Source organism: Euprymna scolopes, chromosome 14 (assembly GCF_053919585.1).
Source record: "Euprymna scolopes isolate OS-2025 chromosome 14, ASM5391958v1, whole genome shotgun sequence".
Taxonomy (NCBI): domain Eukaryota; kingdom Metazoa; phylum Mollusca; class Cephalopoda; order Sepiida; family Sepiolidae; genus Euprymna; species Euprymna scolopes.
In genome coordinates this window covers 26,362,383-26,387,779 of record NC_136495.1, presented here as the reverse complement: position 1 = coordinate 26,387,779, position 25,397 = coordinate 26,362,383, and positions in this window count along the sequence as shown.

Genomic DNA, 25,397 nt, shown 5'->3' with positions numbered 1-25,397 from the left:
TGTTTGCATAGTAACATAACGGTGATTTAAGGAATTTGGTTCCTTTTTAAGTGATATAGGGATCAAGAGTATTTTGCCACTCAATCACCAATCTTGCCAGATTTTTTTTTTGTAACGAAAACTAATTTAAAAAGTATTTTCGGTTTCATTCATTTATTTATATTTGTTGTGTTTATGTTAGGAATGTAGAAAAATGAAATGCATATATATGTTTAAAAAATAAAAAAAATAAGAAAGAAGACGATTTTGTAAATTGTCGATATAAAAAAAGGCTTTTATGGCTTTGTTTTTATTTATTTGCGCAAGCGCAGAATTTCTGAAACCAGTAGTTGTAAACCGGAACTTTTAAAGCAGAAGCGGATGAACGGATTCAACGCTCAAGCAAGACGATTTATTTTTATATAATCTCTTATATAATATCTTGACTGCAGAAATTCCCCTGTGAACCAAAGTACCGTAGGTTTTCGATAACAGATTCAACATAAAAATTTATTATGTCCAGACTATTAGCCACTATGTAATATAACTTTAGAACGTCATTTTACGCACATTAAGTCGTTATAATAAAATCCTAAATTTCATTCTAGGAGCAATACCATCACAATCGCAACCATCTTTAGAGGAAATACTTCATATTTCCCCTATGAATAAAAACTCTTTCTTCCGCTTCCAGTCATCACCGGGAAGGTTTCTGCACTTTCAACAAATATGGGGGTTTACCCTTATTAACTGAATCATATACTCATAGACATATCATATACTTTCCACTTCCCCAATTGAAAAATAATACTTTCTCCTTTCTCATACTCCGCCAAATCCAATCTGCTGAAAACTGACAATTCGTTATTCCAGAATCTACATCAACGAATGCTCTACCCTTCTAAATATATGGCGTCCCTTTCTACGAGAGGCACTCGTTTTTAAATAAAACAAACCAAATACAAACATAATAACCAAGTGCGATACATCGAAACATGTTTATAAGCCAATAAATCTTTTATTTTGACATTAAATTACCGTATACGTTAATTGTTCTTATATAGTAACCCTACCTTGCGAAATCTTTTGTGTTCACATAAATCGTACATGTCGTTAATAAATATTGTGTTTCGACACATCGGCACATGTGTATAAGCCATTATTTCTTCTTTTTTCCTTTTTTAGCTATATAAATGTTTCTTTTTTTAAATACGATTGACTAAAATTCTTTATTTATACGCTAAATAAAAAAAGTATTAAGCGGATAATATAGCTAAGAACTGGAATTTTGCCGAAGCATTACACACTGAATTATATTGCTTGACTCTAACATATAATCATGACCAGAAATTGATAGTTTACATACTTTAAAATCTCCTTATGTGTGCTTTTGGGATCTTTAAACTGTCTATTTCTGATTATTTGCAAAGTGTGTGTGCGTGTGCGCGTTTGAATATGCGTGTGAGTGTTTTTGTGTGCGTCTGTGTGTCCATGTGAGTTTGCGCGCGTGTGAGCACGCGTGTGAGCACGCGTGTGAGCACGCGTGTGTGTTCGTGTGTGCGAGTGTGCGTTCGTGCGTGTGTGTGCGTGTGTGTGTGTGCGTGTTCGTGTGCGCGCGTGTGTGTGTGCGATACAACTCAATTTAATATTTGCGCCAACTGACTCAGCCACGGCAGCGGGTGACCCGGCGGGTACAGCTAGTAATAGATAATGTTTGCGGTAGATTCTGTGATCAGAAATACTAAAACCTTCATTAAAGTTGGGTGATACGAGGGGTGTGCAATAAGTAATGCCCCTGACACACTTCCAGGTGGCTGATCTAGCTGAAATTTTGCATGTGCAATGATTTATATCTCTACGGGTTGTATGGCAAATTACAGCTCTGAACTAATTATAGTTCTATTTTACAGGTGTTTGAACTGAGTCAGATGTGAAATGGAGCGTGTTGAATGTCGAGCAGTGACCCGGTTTTTGTATTTGAAAGAACGCACATCACAGGAGACTTTTGATGAAATGAAAGAAAATTAGAGTGATAATGCAACATCATATGACCTTGTAAAACGCTGGCATCGTGAATTCAAACATGGCCGGAAGACAGTGGAAACAGCTCCCAGACGTGTTCGCCCCACCCCTCCTGCCATTGATGAGGCACCTGTCCGTCAAGTTGAGGCTGCCATTTTGGACGATCCGCGCATTACTATTCGCTAAATAGCCCAAGATGTCAAGATTAGTACAGGGTCTGTGGAAACTATCATTCATGACTATTTGCATATGCATAAGGTGTTTGCTAAATGGATTCCCAGGTTGCTCACACCATTCCAGAAGCTAGAACGCGTCGAGTGCTCGGGGATGATTTCGGAGATGTGCCAAGAAGATGAGTCAAAGTATTTCAAAAGACTGATTACACAGAATGAAACTTGGGCGCATCACTATGATCCAGAGATCAAAGCCCAGTCAATGCAGTGGAAGCACTTGGACTCACCACCTCCAAAGAAGGCAAGGGTGCAGCCCTCCGCTGGCAAGGTCATGCTCACGGTCTGCTGGGACCAGGACGGAGTAGTGATGACAGATTGCCTGGCAAAGGGTACCACAATTACAGGAGCCTATTATGCTTCGCTTTTGAAGAAATTAAGGGAAGCTATCAAAATCAAGAGGCGGGGCAAGATCAGCAAAGGTACACTCCTTCTGCAGGACAACGCACCGGTCAAGAACTCGCATGTAGCCAGATCAGAAGGACGGGCGTGTGGTTATGAAATCCTTCCCCATCCTCGCTAGTCTCCTGACCTTGCATCCTCTGACTTTCACCGCTTCCCAGCCATGAAGTTGTTTTTGAAAGGAAAGCGTTTCCCAGATGATGCAGCCTTGATTTCTGAAGTCACGTCGTGGTTGGAGGACCAACTTGGGGTGTTCTACAAAAACGGTCTCAAGAGCTGCATCACACTATGGGAGAAATGCATAACTCTGGGTGGTTCATATGTAGAGAAAAACTAATAACTGTGCCAAGTTTCGTTGCTCTACTTCTGTGGGAAGTGGGTCAGGGGCATTACTTATTGCACGCCCCTCGTACTTTGATTTGGGTGAATTTTTATTCAAAGGATGGGTGGAAATGTTTATATATGTTGGGGATGGGCCATTAATTTTACTCCCCCCCATACAAGTAAATGTTATTATTTCTGTTGAATTAGTATAATTATTATATAGGCTAATTAAATACTAATATTTCTACATTAAAACTAATTTTTTTTTATTTACGGCATTATTTTCAACGTGACTTCACACGAAATACAGAATATTGAACAGTTGCGCTAATAAAACAAAATATAAACTCCGAAGTTTTGTGTAAGATACGTCACTCATTAATGCATAACGACGCAGTGTTTTCTTTAAATGCAAATTTCCGTTTTCCATCCATAACGATTCCGGCTTCAACTCCTAACAAGAACAATGATTTACGAGAATAGGTATGACTAACGTCGACTTAAAGACGACTTCCCTGACATTGATGGCTGCTTATTTAGAAATTCTGTTCGCATTCTGCGCATGCGTGGTCGCGTATTACACATAAATCATAAAAATTTTCCGGTGGTCCGCTATAAGTTTGGCAGAGAATTTTCAACTAAAACAATCGTTACGTTAACACTTGTGATTTAAGAAAAATAGTAATATATGCTACACGCTGTAGAAAAGGATGTAGAATTTTGTTAAAAATAGATTTTACCAAATAAAAAATAACGAAAGCGTTTTCTTGGCGAGAGTTTACTACTATTGCTCGCTGAAGGATGAAGATCTTGTCTAAAACATTTGACAGTTGAAAGAAAATGATGTATTAAGTTTAAATGTGACAGACACTAATGCATTTTTCTAAAAAGAAATCGCTTCAGAATAGGCGTGAAGCCACTTGATGTAAGGAGCTAAGAAGAACTAAAGATGGGTATTGTAAAGACAGAGTATGACTATTTGCATCACTCTTAAAAGTATTAAGGCGATAAGGTGGGAGAAAAACAGTAATATGAACAGGAGGTCCAAAAACTTGCATTTTGTGGAAAAACGCTACTGGAATAGTGTAGTCTTGGGAATCCCAGCTTAAATGCTGTATAGGTAGTTTGTAGAAATAGTAAGTTATGTAAGTATATTTTCGATTCCCATCAGCGAGTTTAATGGGGGCACAAAAGGTTGGGTTTGACAGGCGTCAAACTCAAGTCACCATTTGTCAACCTAGATAGAATGTACCGGAAATTAGGGGAGACGTGCACCGGAAATTAGAGGTAAAACGAGAATTGTGGTCGTAGGTTGCGGTTGACGAGATGAAAAGAGTTGGTTTTGGGCTGCAAAGAATGCAGACGGGGAAATTAGGGTCCCTCCGCGACAACCAGGTTCCGAGATGATGGGCTTGCCTTTAATAAAAGAATTGAAGCTTCAAATCCATCTTTTGTTATCGATGCATCTGCAGCATTAAGTACCACTCCCAACGAGATGGCAGCCCAGCGACAAGAATATATCATCCGCTGGCCAAGACAAGCAGATATGTACGATTATGTATTGCACGTACATGTCTCGGAACCATTCAAGGCAAGAAACGAGGTAAGAATAAAAGCATAGATACACCCATATAAGTAAGAACGTTGATAAGAACATCGACACTTAGAAGTACCTTAGTAAAAGTACCCTTCGAAGTAAAAGAAATAGTAAAAAGAAAACGAAGTAAACGAACAAATAAATAAGTAATAAATAGAAGGACGCAAAACCCCTCATGTAACAATAGGAAGTTGTATTTATAATATACTACCGCGGTTACAGGCGTTGCCCGGGTGTGATGAGGTTGAGGGGAGTAAATCAAAACAAAATGTAAAATAAAGAATAAGCAAACGTAATAACCCTGCTTAAATATTATTTTTTTTAAAATGTGATGCAAAAAAAAAAAGAATTAGCGAAAGATGTTAAAACTTCTTTTTAAAAAATCGGAAAAACAAAAACAAAAAACAGCGAACGTAATAGAAAAACAGAAAAAACGAACAAAAAATGGCATAAATAACTCTGTTTGAATATTAAAACTTTAAAAATCGAAAAAAATATATCTAATATTACAGCCTGAACGTGCAATCTTAAGATACTACTATACCGACTGGTCTATGATCGCGTAAGCGAAATTGGGGTGTTTTTTTTAAATAATTTAAGAAAGAACGTTTTTACGCATGCATGTTTGTCTAAATTGTTATGAAGGAACGATTTTTAGCTACTCCTCCCTGTAGAAAAGTGCCCAGTTGAGGGCGACGGAATTAATGCTTGGGTCATTTTTTTAATATTTGTCGTCCGAAGGGTAAAATCCAAAATGATATCGATCTTGTGAAAATTTGTCGCCTTTGTCGAAAGATTTTGCGAGATATGATGATTGCAACGTCTTGTCAGACGAGTGCCACTCCCTCAGACATTTAATATTCATGAGCCCAAATGTCTGAGGGAGTATCTATACAAATATGATGCTACAGAGTCTTAGCTTTGTACGACAGCTAAGTCTCTCTCTCGGTTCAAAATGTTGAGATCCAGCAACAAGCAAGAGCAAGATAGCCAGCAACAAATTAAACTGCAGACCAGCTTAATGCGGGTACTGGTCTCCCGCTTTATGGTTTTTTTAAATCAGAGATTTGCTTCTCCTAGAAAGGTTGCCTTCACCACGGCTTACGGGAGCCCTCTATACCCCAATACACATATACACACACACACAAATATACACGGTGCTAGTTGGCCGTTGACCCAGAAAAAGAGTTCATTCGCCCTTTGGAAGGTCTTGTTTTTAATCCTTCAGGGAGACTAGCCGCCCTCCTCACCAAACAAGTCTGGTGGGGGAACCAGTTTAGTCGCCGGTGACCCGACCATGCGGCAGGTAGTACTGGGTTGCGAGATATACAAACATACATACATACATTTAAACAGATTTTTACCCTTTATATTAAAGATGATATTTACTCTGTCTGTTTTCTCTCTATCAATTCCATCTTTTCTCCTAAACTGGTGGACCAACTTTGCTATAATTTTATTTTGTATGGACCATTTGTGATAATTAGTACGGCGAACTAAGTATTACAGTGTCGGTTTGATGTGCGGCTGTCAACTACTAGGGATTAATACAGATAAATATTTAAGTCCCACTTCGCGGAAACAACACGGCCGATCTGGCTAAAAATTGACATGGAGTTTTAGATAATAAAGTGCAGTGGCTCAAGATTGTGGCATCTGCCTGTATACATACGAGGTGGCTTAAATAAGTTTACCGGCTTGCTTTGTACAGACATTAAAACTTGTCATAGATTCCTGAAAATTCAGTATGTTATTGCTATACATCTTATTAGATGACTGACCAATTTATATGATTTCAGGTTATAAGGATCAGCTACAGCAGGAATTGAAATATACTCTACTAAAGCCTGATTGTTACAGCTAGTGAATCGATCATCAGTCCTTGAGTGGCATAATGGAATCAAGGAAGGCAGGGAGTCTGTGAGGGGTGATGAGAGGTTTAGGACGAGTAAGGAAGTCATAACACCAGAATTGGTTGGCTAAATAAAGAATTTCATCGATAAGGATCATCGTGTGTCCATGGAGACAATACATGCACAGTTGGATGTCCGTGTGCAAATTGTACACATACCGCGAGGTATTGAAGATGTGGGAGATGTAAGCGAAGTGTGTCCCAAGAGAGGCTACAGAAGATAAGAAAAAAAGGGCATTGTCATGAGAGCAGATAGATGGTTGGAGCCGATTAATTCAGACCCCGCTATTTTGATGCTTTAGTGACCTGCGATAATAGCTGGGTCTATTGCCTAAGGTCAAGGAAAACATTAGAGACTGTAGTTATGAGACAATTCAGAAAATGTAAGAGGGTATAACGAGGGTTATTGACGCGCTTGTACAAGAGGACTTCCATGAGGTCTTCCGGAAGTTGTTGGAACAGTGCAACGAGTGCATTGCAGCCGAAGGAGATTACTTCAAAGGAGACTAGAGTGCGCATACATAAAAATCTATAAACTTATTGAAGACGCTTCGTGGTAAAAGATTAATAGGGATTAATAAGGATTTGTATTTAATTGTAAAATAGATATAAATTTAACCATATTCAACCAATAAATTTAATATAAAGCACTTACTCCGAGTCAACGGCCTATAACGTTTTTTTCACATTTTTAACGTGCAAAAAAGGTTTAGATATAATGTCTTACAATACTATTTCGATCCATGTTTCGTATTTTATTTAGATGAGGATTGACTATTTCTGTTATTTAACTACCTTTCTCAACATGGGTTTAATTCTCATAAGGTTTCAGTCGATTAAACTTCAGGTTGTTTTTTATAGATAATGGTTACGTGTCACATAACGATGGAAAGTAACATCACGCATCAATATTCGGAGTTATTTCTGAAAGATACTCTTATATTAGCAAACTTTAACCCGTATTTAAATAATAATAATTATGAAAATCTTCCAGTTAGACTGAACGATTGACTAAATGTTTGAAATAAACAGACGAGACTTATTGTAAACATTAATGTTATTTCTAATCCCAATTTACTTGCATTCAGAATTATTATGAGTAGCAAAACTTTTTATTCAACTTTTACTTAATACTTTTCTAAACAGAAAAAAAAAACTAAAAAAGAGGATACATGAAATTGTACTACAGCAAATAAATGTTTATTTCCAGTAATGATAGACTGAGGAATATGATCATGTATCAATCGATAAGTCGTCTGGCTAGAGCGAAGTTAATATCATATATCTCGCGGGAAATGGTCTGCTGCATGCATAATACACACACACACACACACACACATACATATATATATATATATATATATGTGTGTGTATTAAAATATATATATTATATATTATATGTATGAATTAAATGGATTTATATAGGTCTCTGATGAGTTGTTTGATCAATCTATACCATTCAACGACACACATGTAAGACGTATCCAACAACGAATAAACTAATTAATGTTATATAAATATACCTATAATATTAGAATTGTTTACTAACGATATATATATCTCTATATAAAGATATGTAGATTTATTATTTATATAAATACAAAGAAATGTACAGATATCAAAATAAAAAATATCTTTAAAAAGGACTATAATAAAATGTCTACATTTGATTGATTAGTAAATATAATAATTTGATCAGTTATATATACCGTCAACATCGTTTGTACTAAGAAACTAGGATGTTTTTTAATTTTTATTTTACTTAATAACTGTATTTAACAGTAATAGTGTGAATTGTAATTATCCCCTTTAGTAATAGAATTTGAGCATTGAGTTAAGTGTGCAACTACACTATTGATTTCGAGGTCCATTTCACACTTAACTCAATGCTCAAATTCTATTACTCACGGAGATAATTACAATTCACACTATTACTGTTAAATACAGTTATTAAGTAAAATAAAAATTAAAAAACAATTAATTACAATGGAATGGTATATCCACCCAATTTCGAATATACTTTTTCAACACTGAGAAAGCATGTGGACTACAGCAACCAACACACAATCAACGCAACAACGAATAAGGCTGCCCGGTATACCTTTCGAAATATCAATAAGGAGCAGTACGCTTTCGCTATATGGGAATGTCACTTTCTCCCATGGGCCTATTTTCTACCCACTTGGATTTATAACCCCGAACGACATTGGACTCCTTCCGATAATGGACTACCCAGGTTGTATCAACTTCTCTTTTCGTATAATTCTCTCCATATAATCATCCACAACCACTCAAAAAAGTATTTTCAATAATTGTGCTGAAAAGCAAAATAGCGTCCATTCGCAGCTGAACATTTTGCTAACGGCATTTAATTTCCTCTGAGCTAATGTAATCCATGGATTAAGGAAATTAAAATAACCCCTTCTATATATTCCTTTTATCAACCAATAAATTCTTAAATCGAATATATGTCTCTGTTGTTTTTTCAGAATTTAAAATTTAACCACGAAACTTATATATTGCTCTATTCTTAAATATTGAGCTTTCTCTTTTTGGGTAGGATCTCCTTAAAAATATTACCTCAAGTAATATCTATCAGGATTTTTCATCCGAATTCTATCAGTGTTTTATCTCGCTTAAACTCGTTAGATTCCGCCATTCTGCTGAGTCGTAGACGACGAAACACGTGTTAGTGGATAATTATATTTTAAAAACAATATCCATGCCACACCTCATTTGGGGGCAATGAATTGGTAAAAGGGAAAATTATTCTCAACTCGCATTTAGGATAAAATGCACTTTCGTATAAATAATTAAATTCGCTCAAAAAGTATCGCAAATAAAATAAATAACATATATCGCTAAAACCAAAACAAAACAACATATATATATATATATATATATATATATATATATATATATATATATATATATATGTTGTTTTGTTTTGGTTTTAGCGATATGTTTTTGAATGAATTCAATTATTTACGAAAGTGCATTTTTACCTAAATGCGAGTTGGGAATAATTTTCCCGTTTAACCAATTTGGTACCCCCATATGGGGAGCGGTATATATATTATTTTTAAAATGTAATTATCCATTGACACATGGTTCGTCATCTACGGCTCATCAGGGTGGTTGTATCTAGCGAGATTCGAAATCGGGACCCAACGGTAATGAGCCTAAACCATTACCCCTAAGTATATATATATATATATATATATATATATATATATATATATATATATATATATATATATATATATATATATATATATATATAAGGCATAAAGGATAAGGGGAGGTAGGTATTTAAGGACAATTTTTAAGTATGGATTGTAATTAGTATAATTAATAATTATAGCTAATTTAGTGCACAGCCTTTAAAATGTTTGCAACTAAACGAACTATTTCAAGTTTCTCCATCCGGCATAAAAACAAGTTGACTTTAAAGATATACAACCCTTAGGCTTTCTTTAGTACTTTCCATTAGTCTATAGGGGGTATTTTCTATTAATTTCATATAATTCAAGGATAATGAAGTGTTCTTATAATATGTAATGTTATTCATTGAGAGTGTGTGTCTTAAAATATGTTTGAACGAATATCTAACTCGTTGAAAAATTTTAATTTATAGTAAGTCAAAATATTTTTTTAGATTATATTATTTATATATATGAATATTAATATAAATATAAATATATGTATAAATATTTATATAAATATTTATAAACATCTAAATATATCTAATAGCCTACATGTCTACATATTAACAATAGCATACATGTCTAAATATTAATAATAGTTTATATGTCTAAATATTAACAATAGCTTATATGTCTAAATCTTAATAATAGCCTATATGTCTAAATCTTAATAATAGCTTATATGTCTAAATATTAACAATAGCCTATATGTCTAAATCTTAATAATAGCCTATATCTCTTGATCTTAATAATAGCTTATATGTCTAAATCTTAATAATAGCTTATAATAATAATGTCTAAATAATAATAATAGTTTATATGTCTAAATATTAAGAATAGCCTATATGTTTAAATATTAATAATAGCTTATATGTCTAAATATTAAGAATAGCTAATATGTCTAAATATTAATAATAAAGTATATGTCTAAATAATAATAATAATAGTTTATATGTCTAAGTATTAATAATAATCTATATGTCTAAATATTAATAATAGCTTATGTGTTTAAATATTAATATTAGCCTATATGTCTAAATATAAATAATAGCTTATATGTCTAAATATTAACAATAGCCTATATGTCTAAATCTTAACAATAGCCTATATGTCTTAATGTTAATAATAGCTTATATGTCTAAATCTTAATAATAGCTTATATGTCTAAATAATAGTAATAGTTTATGTCTAAATATTTAGAATAGCCTATATGTCTAAATATTAATAATAGCTTATATGTCTAAATATTAAGAATAGCTAATATGTCTAAATATTAATAATAGCTTATATGTCTAAATAATAATAATAGTTTATATGTCTAAGTATGAATAATAATCTATATGTCTTAATATAATTAATAACTTATATGTTTAAATATTGATAATAGCCTATATGTCTAAATATTAATAACATATATGTCTAAATATTTATAATAGCTTATATGTCTAAATATTAACAATAGCCTATATGTCTAAATATTAACAATAGCCTATATGTCTTAATGTTAATAATAGCTTATATGTCTAAATCTTAATAATAGCTTATATGTCTAAATAATAATAATAGTTTATATGTCTAAATATTAAGAATAGCCTATATGTCTAAATATTAATAATAGCTTATATGTCTAAATATTAAGAATAGCTAATATGTCTAAATATTAATAATAGCTTATATGTATAAATAATAATAATAGTTTATATGTCTAAGTATGAATAATAATCTATATGTCTAAATATTAATAATAGCATATATGTTTAAATATTAATAATAGCCTATATGTCTAAATATTAATAATAGCTTATATGTCTAAATCTTAACAAGAGCCTATATGTCTAAATCTTAATAATAGCCTATATGTCTTAATCTTAATAATAGCTTATATGTCTAAATATTAAGAATAGCCTATATGTCTAAATATTTATAATAGCTTATATGTCTAAATATTAAGAATAGCCTATATGTCTAAATATTTATAATAGCTTATATGTCTAAATATTAAGAATAGCTAATATGTCTAAATATTAATAATAGCTTATATGTATAAACGATAATAATAGTTTATAGGTCTAAGTATTAATAATAATCTATATGTCTAAATATTAATAATAGCTTATATGTATAAATAATAATAATAATAATAATAATAATAATAATAATAATAATAATAATAATAATAATAGCTTATATGTTTAAATATTAATAATAGCCTATATGTCTAAATATTAATAAACAAATATCACAATGTCTTATCAGACTTATTATTGTTATACACAGCTGTTTTTTTATATATTATATAAATAGCTAGAGGGAATTTTATTTAAATTCACAGAATACATTGTTATCCGATTTGCATGTCTAATGATCCTGTGTGCGTGAATGACATAGCATATATAATTATCTGTTTTAATTGAAGCATATATGATCTACATAAACTACTTTAATGGCACAAGTAACTTATATGTATATATATATATATATATATATATATATATATATATATATATATATAGGTAATAAAATGATTTAAGTATATAAATATATAGTTATATAAGTGCACACACAGATTGCGAACGTGTAATAAATGAGAAGGAACGAAAGTGTCTGATATACTATATAGCTGTAAGTATTTATATAATACTAGCCTTAGTGCTCGGCGTTGCCCGGGTGTTTGGAGGTGCGTGTTAAGCAAAAAAAAAAGGGGGCAGTAGTAAGGCAGGCCTGATCCTGTACCGGCAAGGAGGAAAAGAACGTGAAAAAAAAAAACGTAACGTCTTTGCTGGTGCGTCAAAACGGAAGTGACGAATGTTTAAATTAAGGCTAGTCAATCGAAAAGAGGGATGACTTTCGAAGATATCGAGGAAAAAAGCGACCTGTACCTGTAGAGAAATGCCCAGTTTAGGGTGAAGGAATTAATGTTTTTAGCCAAGTTTTCATCCGAAGGATCGAACTACAAAATGATACCGATCTCGTGAAAGTCCGTCGCCTCTCTGGAAAGTTTTAGGCAGACATTCATACATACATACATACATGCATACCTACATACATTTAAACAGACAGGTGAGATTTATATAAAATTTACTCCCTGTAATAACAAATCTCTATAGGCTAAATTCACTTTGGTGTATATGTATGCGTTTATGCATCTTAGCAATCTCTATAAACAAAATAGTCGTGTGTTCGTATACATACATTGTAGATTTTAGTACTGACTTATCTATGTGCGCGTGTGAGTGTGCAGTCATTCATATACTTATTTACATTTATTTACTTAAATATGTACGTTCTTTGAGTGTGAAAACTTATCGTCATCAACAAACGACTTTGACCAACGAGTAATTAAAAGTGAAACTAGATACGCCAAACCCTAAAATCTTGTTCAGACGCCGGGCTGAGTTCACTAGTCACTGACCCCCCCTCTCCTCTCTCCTCTCTCCTCTCCGAGATATTTCTACCTCTTTTCTTCTTTCCCCTATTCTCTCCCATTTTGAGTATTTAAGTGTTCCCTTCTCTTTCTATTTTTTCCTCTATTAAAACCAGATACAATCTCTTTTTCTCATATATAAATGTGTTCTTACACCTGGGCATCTCGCCCTGCTCCGATGTTGACATGACTATAGAAACTAGAGAGTAGAATTTACTAGACTTAGTGATTAGAAACATGTATGCACAAATGTAGCTCATAATGTAGCTCATAATAATAAATAAATATATATATATATATATATATATATATATATATATATAGTAAGTTAGAAAATATATCTGGCAATTAAGCTATACAGAATATTTCGCGTTTTATCCACACTAGGATTCGTCAGGCTTACTATCTAGCTCTACCTATGTATTGAGCACTGTTGAAGTAAATACTTAGTTTACGCATGAAATTATACTCTCGTATATAAATTTATGTTATTAAATGAAGTATGTGTGTGTATGTATGTATATATATGTATATATATATATATATATATATATAGGCACCGCCAAAAATGGGGGGGGGCAGGTCAGTACTTTTTGACGGACCGTCTTTTTAAAAATCTACCAAAAATCAGGTAATTAACCGATCAATACGAACTTTTCAGCGATTATTAGGAGAAGAATGAACTTTATAACAGTGTACTTATTTTTCATAAACGATATTTATATATATATATTTTTTTTGCTTACAAACCCCCCCCTTGTTTTGAAGTGGGAACAAATATTCTTAAAATAATCATCTGAAACTGAACAAAACATATTGTGTTGTGGTAAGGGACAGAATTATAGATTAAAAAAAAAAAAATTGTTTGCATACCTTATTTTGACGTCTGAATATCAGAACTTCGATTGTGTTTAATTATCCCGCTTTTGAGTTATGAAGTGTTAAATTCGGTGAATATGTTAAGTAAAATAATTAATTTAAGTTAAGCAAAACAAAAAAAAAAAATTTAATATTTATACGAAAAAAGCCATTTTAAAATTTTTGATAAATAAATTAACAATTTTTTTTAGCGAGCCGAATAATGCATGACCATTATTAAACAGGGCATGCTTTGAATAATCGTTACAAAAAAAAATCGATAAATATTGTGCCCTTTGTGTTAAAAATAGCATCATTTTTTTTCGATCCCGTTTGAAAACGTTTGCCGCCTTTCGACTACGGTGGACCAAACGCGCTGAAATAATTTTTTTTTATTCTGCTTTAAATTGCCACCCCCATTTTGGGGAGCCTGACCCCCACACACATACACATTAAAAACCAAACTCATACAAATGGTCACCCATCTGGTACTGGCCAGCCTCAGCTTAATAATACATTGAAATTTTCGTCACTGAAAAATAAGTTTTTTTGGCCTGTTTGGTCTTCCATAGTTTTCTCCTTATCAAACACAAACGTAAACAGAGTCGATCTAGACTCTACATCGACGCGAAATATCTGGTTACCTATATGAATAAGTGGAATTATTTGAAATTCAGGTATTATATTATAATATTTTTGCATATTCTCTTAGAAAATCATCCTAAATCTTAGACAATAAATAAATAAATTATTTCAAAAACCTTTTATTTTAATATATAAGTACGTTTTTTGTGCAAGACAAAAAATGTCAATTGTTAACTTTTTGGGAAAATTTAACATTTAAAATTTAATTAAAAATAGTAGAAAAAGTTTTACATTATTCTGTTTTCTATATGATAAAATTCAGGGTTTTATCTTTCTGGAAAAAAAAGTTACTCAGAAATAATGGATTTTAATAAATGTAATTTAGTTTTAAAAAACAACAACAACTTGATTTTGCGGCCATTTTTGGCGGTGCCTATATATATATATGTATATATATATATGTATATATATATATATGTATATATATATATATATGTATATATATATATATATATATATATATATATATGTATATATATATTCTTTGTTTGTTCTTACATAGGAAGTAATATGTTCAGTCACAGTCATGAGCATGTATCTGTCAGGTAGTTACCAGTAACTAGAGCCACCTTCAGGTGATACAGCTTATACGAAAACAAAGTAATCATTGTCACTCCCTCTCTCTCCCCTTTTAGCCCAGCATCGGGACAAGATTTTAGAGTTTGGTTATTAAGTTTCACTTCGCTTTCGTATAAGCTGTATCGCATAAACCGGTATCTAGTTACTGGTAACTAGCTGAGCGAAACATACCCATGACTGTGTATCAACATATTACTGCTTATGTAAAAATAAATAAAGAGTATACTCTGCTCTACTTCGGTATTGAACACTCTTTTATTAACCTCATTAAAGTTCATTGGTTGCTTAACCTCTGTAAAAAGAATTACCTTAGATTATATATATATATATGTATATATATATATATATATAAAGGGGGGCAGTCCTCGATTAAAATGAAAAGTCAATATAGATCTGTAATAGTGATCTATTCAATTATGTAATAGAATATCTGAAAAATATAATTACTGTCGGTTGCAAATCCAACATAAATAAAGTGCATCAGTCTATATTGGACTCTCTTCAGCCTTATTTATATCCGTCTCACCTACGGTACAGATATAAACAAAGGCTGAAAAAATTCCAACATAGATAGGTCCACTATATGTTGGATTTGCAACCGATTGTACCCATGGTTTTCAGACGTCTGAACTCCAATCTCGGGTCCCCCCTCGCCAATCTTTCACGAAAAACACCCGTCTAGCTGAATCCACTGTGAAAAATTTCTCCCACTCTTTATCTGTGCCTAAATCAAAACGTGGATTCCATGAATAAAGCTTCTTTCTTAGAACTGCACGCCTGTGGAACTCTGTTCCGTCTGCCTGCTTCCCACCTGAATACAACTTGGATGTGTTCAAGTCCAACGTTAAAAAATTCCTAATGAACTGCCCCCTTAAGTAAACACTTCATCAAATCTCCACACTAACGTAATGTACTTGCAATAACCCTTATCCCTGAGTGGCTTCCGGGCCTTGATAAGTGGTGACCTCTGTGTAAAAAAAAGAAAAAAAAAGATCTTTAGTAACATATATATATATATATATATATATATATATATATATATATATATATATATATATATACTAGCATTTCAGCCCGGCGTTGTCCGGGTGTTTGGATGTGTATTTTGAGCAAAACAAAAAAGTGGTAGTAGGAAAGCAGGCTCGAACCCGTACCGCAAAGGAGGAAAAGAACGGGGTAAACCCTAACTTTATGCTGTTACGACCACCGCCAAACAGAAAGCGACATTTTTTTAAAAATTAAGGCTAGACAATCTAAAGGAGAGGATAACTTTCAAAAATATCGGCGAAAAAAGTGACCTCCCCCCTGTAGAAAAGTGCCTAGTTGAAGGGGAAGATGTTTATGTTTTTAGCCAATTTTTCGATATTTATCGTATGAAAGGTCGAACTTTAAAACGATACTGATCTTGGTAAAATCCGTCGCCTCTATTGAAAGTTTAAGGCAAACATGCAAACAGACATACATACATACATTTATATATTGGTAACTAAACATTTTCAAGCCAAACTGATGAAAAGCTTGCCCTATCTCTGAATACTCTAAATTTCAAATATTTAGATAAGAAATTGTCTAAGTAATTTGGAAGAGACCACAGAGGTAAATTTTTTTTTAACTTTGACCCCTATTACGAGCCCTTAAAATTTATTGTTTGGGGCTCAAATCAAGTTATTAAGTTTGATCCATGTCCAAGAAACCTATATCTAAAATTTCAAGTGCGTAGATCCAAAATTTGGTAGAGTTCTCAAAGGTCAAATCGTTGAACTTTGACCCCTTAATCGACAAATTTCTAGCCAAAAAACCGATCACATCGATTTTTCCAAATCTCAGTAACCTGTATATCAAATTTCGAGTCTGTAGACTAAAAATTGACAAAGTTATTGCGGAGGGAAATGTACACACACACACAGACATACACACACACACACACGTTCACTTTTTTATATATATATATATATATATATATATATATATAATGAAAATTACAATTGAATTTACCAAAATGATCCAAGATGGTAAAATTAAAGTAAATTATAAATATTAAAGAATTAATATTTATAAAATTATCTCAGCCAGATATAAAAGCTCGATAATACCAAATTGGAAATAGAGCTTATAATATGAGCAAACAGTTAATGAAATATGTTAAAAAAACACTTTGAAATGAGTTAAAAACGTATTTAATCTGAAAAGGAAACACTAGATAAATGGATAGTCCTTAATCCGCGGTGTTTCGAAGAAATACTCTCCTTCTCATCAGAGGGTAGGAATTAGCAAAATGCAGGATCGGATTTTGCATGCAGAAGTATTTGATGAAACAACAAGTAAGTCAAAGATCTTAATTGAAAACAAAATAAGTTAAGCAGAGTGAATATGATAAAGAAAAAGGTGATTATACATTAATGGATAGTCTGGTGGAAGATTTTTTTTTATATATAAGTGACCTGTACATTTTCAGTTGACCTATATTATTTTGCCCTATATATATTTTCGCGCCTTTAACATTCCCTGTCTGGGTCAGTTTGACTTTTATTTCCCTTTATTTTATTTTATATTTTATATTAACTTTATCATTTTTTTTCTCCTCTCTCTCTTCCCAGATTTTTTTTTATTTATAATTATGTCCCGGAAGTAGAGTGAAAAGCACATCTTATTTTTCTTTTATTAATATTATTTTTTCCTTGTACACACTTTTTTGTGAATTATTCCATGGATTTCTGCGTTTGGATTATTATGGACCATCTTCTTCCAATTACGGGATTTCTTTGGATTTTACTTGTACAAATGGAAACTCTTTTAACTTTCTTGAAGTTTTACATTTGGATTTTACCGTCACTGGATTTTTTATCTTCCACCAGATTATCCATTAATGTATAATCACCTTTTTCTTTACCATATTCCCTCTGCTTAACTTATTTTGTTTTCAAGTAACATCTTTGACTTATTTGTTGTTTCATCAAATACTTCTGCATGCAAAATCCGATCCTGCATTTTGCTAATTCCTACCCTCTGATGAGAAGGAGAGTATTTCTTCGAAACTCCGCGGATTAAGGACTATCCATTTATCTAGTGTTTCCTTTTCAGATTAAATATGTTTTTAACTCATTTTAAAGTGTTTTTTAACATATTTCATTAACTGTTTTCTCATATATATATATATATATACGTTCACTTATATATATATATATATATATGATCTAATATATATTTATAAATATAATATATATATATATATATATATATATATAAGTGAACGTGTCTCTCTGTGTGTGCTTGTGTGTGCGTGTGTCTTCTTATTTTAGATATAGGTTCCTTGGACATGGATCTAACTTAATAACTCGATTTGAGCCCAAAACAATAAATGCTAAGGGGTCATAACTATTTGCTCTTATATATATATAAGTATATATATATATATATATATATATATATATATATATATATATATATATATATTAATGTATTTGTGATTCGTCGCTGATCATCTAAGTTTATTAATTACGCTGGGTAATGATTTGCTTTACGTCTTTAATGTTGTTTAGATCTTTACAGCTGATTTGGTGTATTTTTCACTACTAAGGCAGTGTAATGTTATGACCCGTTAGGCTGTGATCATAGCGTAGTATCTGTTAACTGTGGCAAGCGGAAGCAAGTGTCAAACCATTATTATTATTATTATTGTTGTTATTGTATTCTTATTAATTGATTTGAGCGACGGATGATCGCTGGATCAGTTATTATGATTAGAAGAATAAACAATTTAATTGGGGAAGAAATGATTGACGTGTAAATCGCAAAAGGAATGCGAAAATAGAAAATAGATGTAAACATTCTTTTGGATTTGTATAAACAATTAACTAGATGGAAACTCTAGGTTGGTCTGAGACACGTAATTAGGTGACGTGGGAGAACACGTGATGTAGTTAGTTTTGGAGAGATTCAGGGAATTGATGATTGACCACCAGAGCAGACAGACGTCTAGACAAGGGTGGACAGACAGCTAGGAGCAGGCTATATGAACAGAACATGTAGATTAACTGCCGATCCTGTGAAAACCAATTGAGACAACTGTAATAAATTTATATCATAAAAATATAAATAGTTGTTTTAATGGTTTCACAAATAAGAACAGATGTTTCAATTAGTTGGTGCTGATCGCTTCATGGTTCGTCACGGAGCAGCAGGAAGTTAAAAGAACTCTTTAAGAAAAAAGGTATGAAGCATATATTATTATTCTTACATATGAACTGTAAAAATATCTCGTGTGATAAGTCTGATACAACATGACTCGGTTTACACGTCAATATCATGTTCCTTGGCTAAACAACATACATACGAGTTATACGTTTATTATTAAAAGAACAATATCTTACATCCACTAGATAACACATGGCACGTTTTAATATATCATCTCTTCCAATATAAACCAATATACAACAGCAGGCAGTGGAATCCGATTCTTTACATCAGGCCACGTTTTTGTGCCAAGTTGATTTGAAAAAAAGTCAGATCTTGTGACAAAATTGGTTACATTTCTTTGGCATTTTCAGCTGATTTTTGTCACCACATATCATTCTAAATATGTTATTAAGAGAAACATTTTTGTCAACAACATAGATTGATGAGCTGATAAAAAGATCGATTACTGTACATTGAATTGTGACCATTGGTAAAGGTAAGTGCACACAAATTCCATGTTGTTTAAACTTTCGGTGTTAAACGTCCATTTCTTTGAGCTCAGCGACAGGGAGGTTTCTTTTCACATCCCAAGAGTAGTCATCCATCACGCTCAACCATACCTTTTTATATTTATTTACATGGTAGTCACCACTTATCAAGTCCCGGAAGCCACTCGGAGATAAGGGTTATTGCGTGTACAGTAATCAATGGGATAGTATGATAGTAATCATTAGTATTGGAGATTTGATAAAGTGTCTTACTTAAGGGGGCGGTTCATCAGGAATTTGTTTATGTTGGACTTGAAGACATCCAAGTTGTACTCAGGTGGGAAACAGGCAAACAAGAGAGAGTTCCACAGGCGTGCACTTCTAAGAAACCTGCTCTCTATCTCTTTCAGGTTCTGAACCAAAGTTCTCAGGAGACGAGTCCATATGTAATAATAAGAAGTTAATCTTGACGCTCATGTTACAATCCATGTTTTCTGTAAACAATCATAATGCTATTGAGACGTTCTTCGTAGTCTCTCACTCATTGTTTACAGGAAAATTATTCACTACCAGGACAAATGCGTTCAACGTTTCCAGTTTCATTCCGTTCACCTTGATTTTTCGAACTCTTTATTTCTGATGAGTTGCTGAATCACGTGACTATCAGAGATGTCAGTTTTACACTTTTCCATGGTCAATCCTGGAAAAGCCTGGCTGAAGTAAGTGAAGTAGTCACCATCCGTATACAAAGCCTTGGTGAACTACTTGATTAAGCCGGGCTTGATGTGCAGCGGTGGGAAGAGTATTCTGTCTGTCCACCAGAGGGTCTTTGATGACGTTCTGTGCTTTGAACGGTACCAATTCCCTCCGCACAGGCCAGTTCTTCTTCCGGTATGCTGGGTACCAATTTCTGGAAGATTTCAATGTTTTAGAACTTCAAACTGATCCATTTTTGGCATAATCACCCAGAACTACCGGACCTGAATGCAACCAATACAATTAATTGACATGGAATTTTACCTACACCCAATTCTTCTACAATGCTCCATACATGCGTACATGTGGACACAAACGTAAAAAACGAAATGTAGCCATCTGTTATCATGGCATTTGTTATGTTAGTTTTGATGGGGATTGTTTTTACGATTTGCTTCAACTTATTGTTAATGTCGGGTATGTTTGCCAAGGTTAAACAGTGGTTATATTTCGTTGGGTTATGTTTACTTGAATATTTAAAGTAAATTCTGTCTGGCAGGGTTAAAAGGCCAACTTGTGCATAAACGTTGAAACGGAAGAATGAAACGTAAACCGCGTAAAGAATAATGAAAACGAGGAAATTAATCATTCATAAACCAGTTCATGATTGTGAGTGAAGTAGACAATATATATGAATGTGGATGCTTACACAGATGTGTCTGCATATGATTTCCTTGCGCTTCAACACTTTAGAGACAACATCTTATATACATGCGATCGGCTGTAAAAGATCTAATCAATGATATTTGGACACAAATTTGAATTAGGAAAAAATCTCTAAAAATTGCAAACTAGAAACAGCAAATTTCACACCATATACTGATCTCAACAAACCACATAAAAACAACACATATTGTCTGCACAAATTGGAGTAATTTATTTCCCTGTGGATGCGTTAGTAAAATGGAACAGATTTTGGAATAAACTAAAACAGCAATTTAAACAACAAAAACAAATCACAACGACAATTACAGCCACAAAAACAACACCAACGACAAAAGAGGTTTTAAAAGTTATTTAACAACAGACAAAAAAAACACTTTTGAAGACATATTATCTAGGACCAAAAAATCACCATCTTCAAGTCTTTTTTTTTCGAATTCACTCTTTGAATTTAAATACGACCCTGATATTGGTTCAACGTTTCTAACTTATTTTGGTAGATTTGAACCATATTCACGTAATGGTGCGAACAATGCTTAGACGGAAAACACAATTACACTATAATCACAGAAGTTGGAGAAAGAAGAAAATACTAAATATGCGAATTTAATCGTTCCAATCAAACGGGAGGAAATATTTTGTAAAACAATAGAATTTTTCCCCCGAAAATTTTCGAATAATGTTCCACACGCGGTACAATTGTTTAAATATTGTGAAATATGACAACAATGATTTTATCGTGTATGAAGATATGTTTAACGTACAGTGTTAGCAAATACCTCATTTGTGCCAAAAACCAAAAGAATATAACATTGAGGTGTTATTTTATTGAATTATAATTTTCAAATAGAATATGTACTTTCAAAGAAGATAGATCACGCCGATGGGTTATATGAAATTGATACCTGAATATGCAGAACCACTCGAGGAAACAGTAATAGCGGGGCTAAGAGACGAAAGTGATTTGCATTATCGGATATGTTACGCAATGTTATTTGAGAAGTTCAGCTTACGCTAGATGTAAAAACAGAAGCAGAGAAGGATAATTTTATTAGAAAAATGCAAACGTAAATCTGATTGAACGAGAAAATTAAAAAATGAAATTGCATGTCACTATCGTCAATGTGCAAACATGTATTACTATACGTAGATAGAGTAGTAATGACAAAAAATATCTTCAAAGAATTTAATACGGCGATCTAGGAATTTCACGAATGAAATCTTATATAAAAAGTTATATCTATTGGTCAAGAGATGACGAATAAGTAGAAAAGTTAAAATGTGCAGAGGATGCCAACTAGCAGTAAGATATCCACCGGTAAATATTAAACCATGGCCAAAAACAGATTTTCCATGAGATATATTACATATTGACTATTGGCTATACAAGGTCCATAAATGTATTGTATCATTTGATCATTGTGGACAGTTTAACTAAGTGGTCAGAAATTGTTAAGTACAAACCTTCGACTGCAACAAATACAATAAAGGCTCCTTCAATAAGGTTACAAACTTTTTTACTTGACACTTTTATCAATAGCACACACATGTCATACAATCACACGGAGCAAGGTCTGAGCTATAACTCGACCATCTCCCTGCTGTCATGAGAATGTCTTTCTTTCAAATCTTATCTGGCCATCTTTGCGATAAAGTTTGCGCAAATATTCCGCATCTTCAGTTCCTCGCGAATATTTGTGTGTACGCTAACCACATTGATATCAAACTTATTGTTTCTTTAGACACACTACGGTCATTACCCATGAATTTTTTATTAGGTCAATCAATTCTTGTGTTCTGACTTCCTTAATCCTCCTACACCTCTCATCATCCTTTACAGACTCCCTACCTTCCTTGATTCTTTTATGCCACTCACAAACTGATGCGCGATTCATGCAAGACAGACCAAAAGTAGTCTGAAGCATTTCATACGTTTCTGTGGGATTTTCTTCCAAGTTTAAAACAAAATTTTATTGCATATCGTTCTTCTGAAGTGTCCTCACGTCCAGATTCTATTGTTTTTTTATTCACCAGCTGTGACAATTTGGCTTTAGTAGGGGTATTCCAATTTCTGTTGTAGGTGTTTATTTGAACCTGAAATAATAAAAATTGGTCAGTCATCTGATAAGATGTAGAGAAATAACATACTGAATTTGCAAGATACTACGACGATTTTAAATGACTTTACAAATAAAGTATGGACACTTATTTAAAGCACCTCGTAACAAAATTTTTAGCTTTTGTGGACTTCCTTAAGCAACGACGGAACCTAGTTCAGGGAAAATGAATTAAAGAAATATTTTGAATTATTATTCATTGATTACAGGACAATGCGAGTATACCATTCAAGATCGGAAGGTCGGGCAGAAAAAGTTATGGACACGTTCAAACGAGTTATGAAGAAGGACCAATACGTAGGCATAAATGAAAGGCGCATTCAGAAATGTTCGGCAGTTTACAGAATCACGTCAAACCTGAATACGTCACTTTTATCGCGAGCAGAGATCATGTTTGCGAGCAAATTACGCTGTTTGATAGGTCGATGCTTATTACGGCGGAGAAACCACATATAAAAGAAAAACAGATGACTAAAAGACTATAAGTAAGGTGCCAATGTATTTTTTAAAAATTTTAGGGCTGGAAGAATATTTTGTGAAAAAGGAATAGTAATCAAAAGAATCGAACATGAAATAAATCATTTCATATTAATTTCCATAGAATCGTTTTCACCCATTTTATTTCTTCATATTTGTGTCTTACCACTCACAGTCAACTTTAAAATAATATGATTTTGTCTCATCGTCCCTTGTACGGTTTGTTTTTCTATTATCTTTAACCCTCTTTTAAACATTGTTCATAAATCTGTCAAATACGTAATAGGTGTTAAGGTTAAATCTAGGGGTTAAATGTTTGTACAGATACGAATTGACTTATACAAAAGATTCTATTGTACATAGTGTACGTACAAAACGGTCGATGCTTGGAACAGACAGATTCGTTCGATTGCATATTATCGTATTGATCTCTTTTCTTTTCTTTTCTTCCAAACATGTCTAAACTGCAGCTATTTTGGGTCAATGGCGAAGAATGTCCAAATTCAAATCGTTTCCATCCACTAAATTCAGTCTTTTGATAGATGCGGGGGTTGTAAATGTTAGGTTATTATTTTACGGTCGAAGTAAACTCTTTGGTTGCACAGTCAACACAAATAGAGAGCACTTATCCGAAGAGCAGAATTCTTTAAAAATTAAAAAAATAACACAAAAGACTCTAGTCGGAGAAAGATCATGGAATTATGCTTTGTGGTTAGGATAAGAAAATAATATAAATAAAATATGAAGATTTTAGAAGGGAGCGAAGGAAAAGAAAGAAGAAAAACGCCAACAAAAACAATCCTTAAACTTTTTAGAATATTCGCCAATTTTCACCAATAAATTTTAATTAGTAAATTAGAAAAGAAAATGCGACCCGTTAGATCATCCATTGAGTACGGATAATTTTTTTATTAATCAGGAAAATATGCAACATTCAAAATGAACCCCTTCTGCTCGTTATTTTCTCTGTATCTCTTTTTCTTTTTCTTTTTCTTTTTCTCTTTCCTTCTATTTCTCTATGCTCCATCTCAACAACAGGTTAAATTGTATTGCTGCTTATAGTAATACTCCGATTGCTTTATAATGGACTATTCCAATTTTTCATACTTTTCCTGCTTTATTATTCCTTAAAATTAATAAGCAGAGAAAGAGAGAGAAGGAGAAAAAGATGGATGGTAAGGAAAGGAGGTACGGAAGAATGAATAATAGACGACGTTTAGAATAAGAAACGTGTGTTACACAACATTCATTGAGAAAGAGTGAAGGTGGTTGATAGATAGTAAGACATAAATCAATCGGTGAGTTAATTGCAACTTACGACTAATTAAATCAATTAAAGCGGGCAGAGTTTTATTCTTAAAAAATAACACAATACCAAACACTGAATAAGATTTTCGCATCCATTTAATACGATAAGGAAACGCCATAGGTAAACAAAAGTTGAATAACCCAACTTCTGTTTTATAATAGATGTTCTCGATAAATTGATTTAAAAGAATAGTTCGCGTTTAAGTATTTGAAAATACATAGATTTATATATGA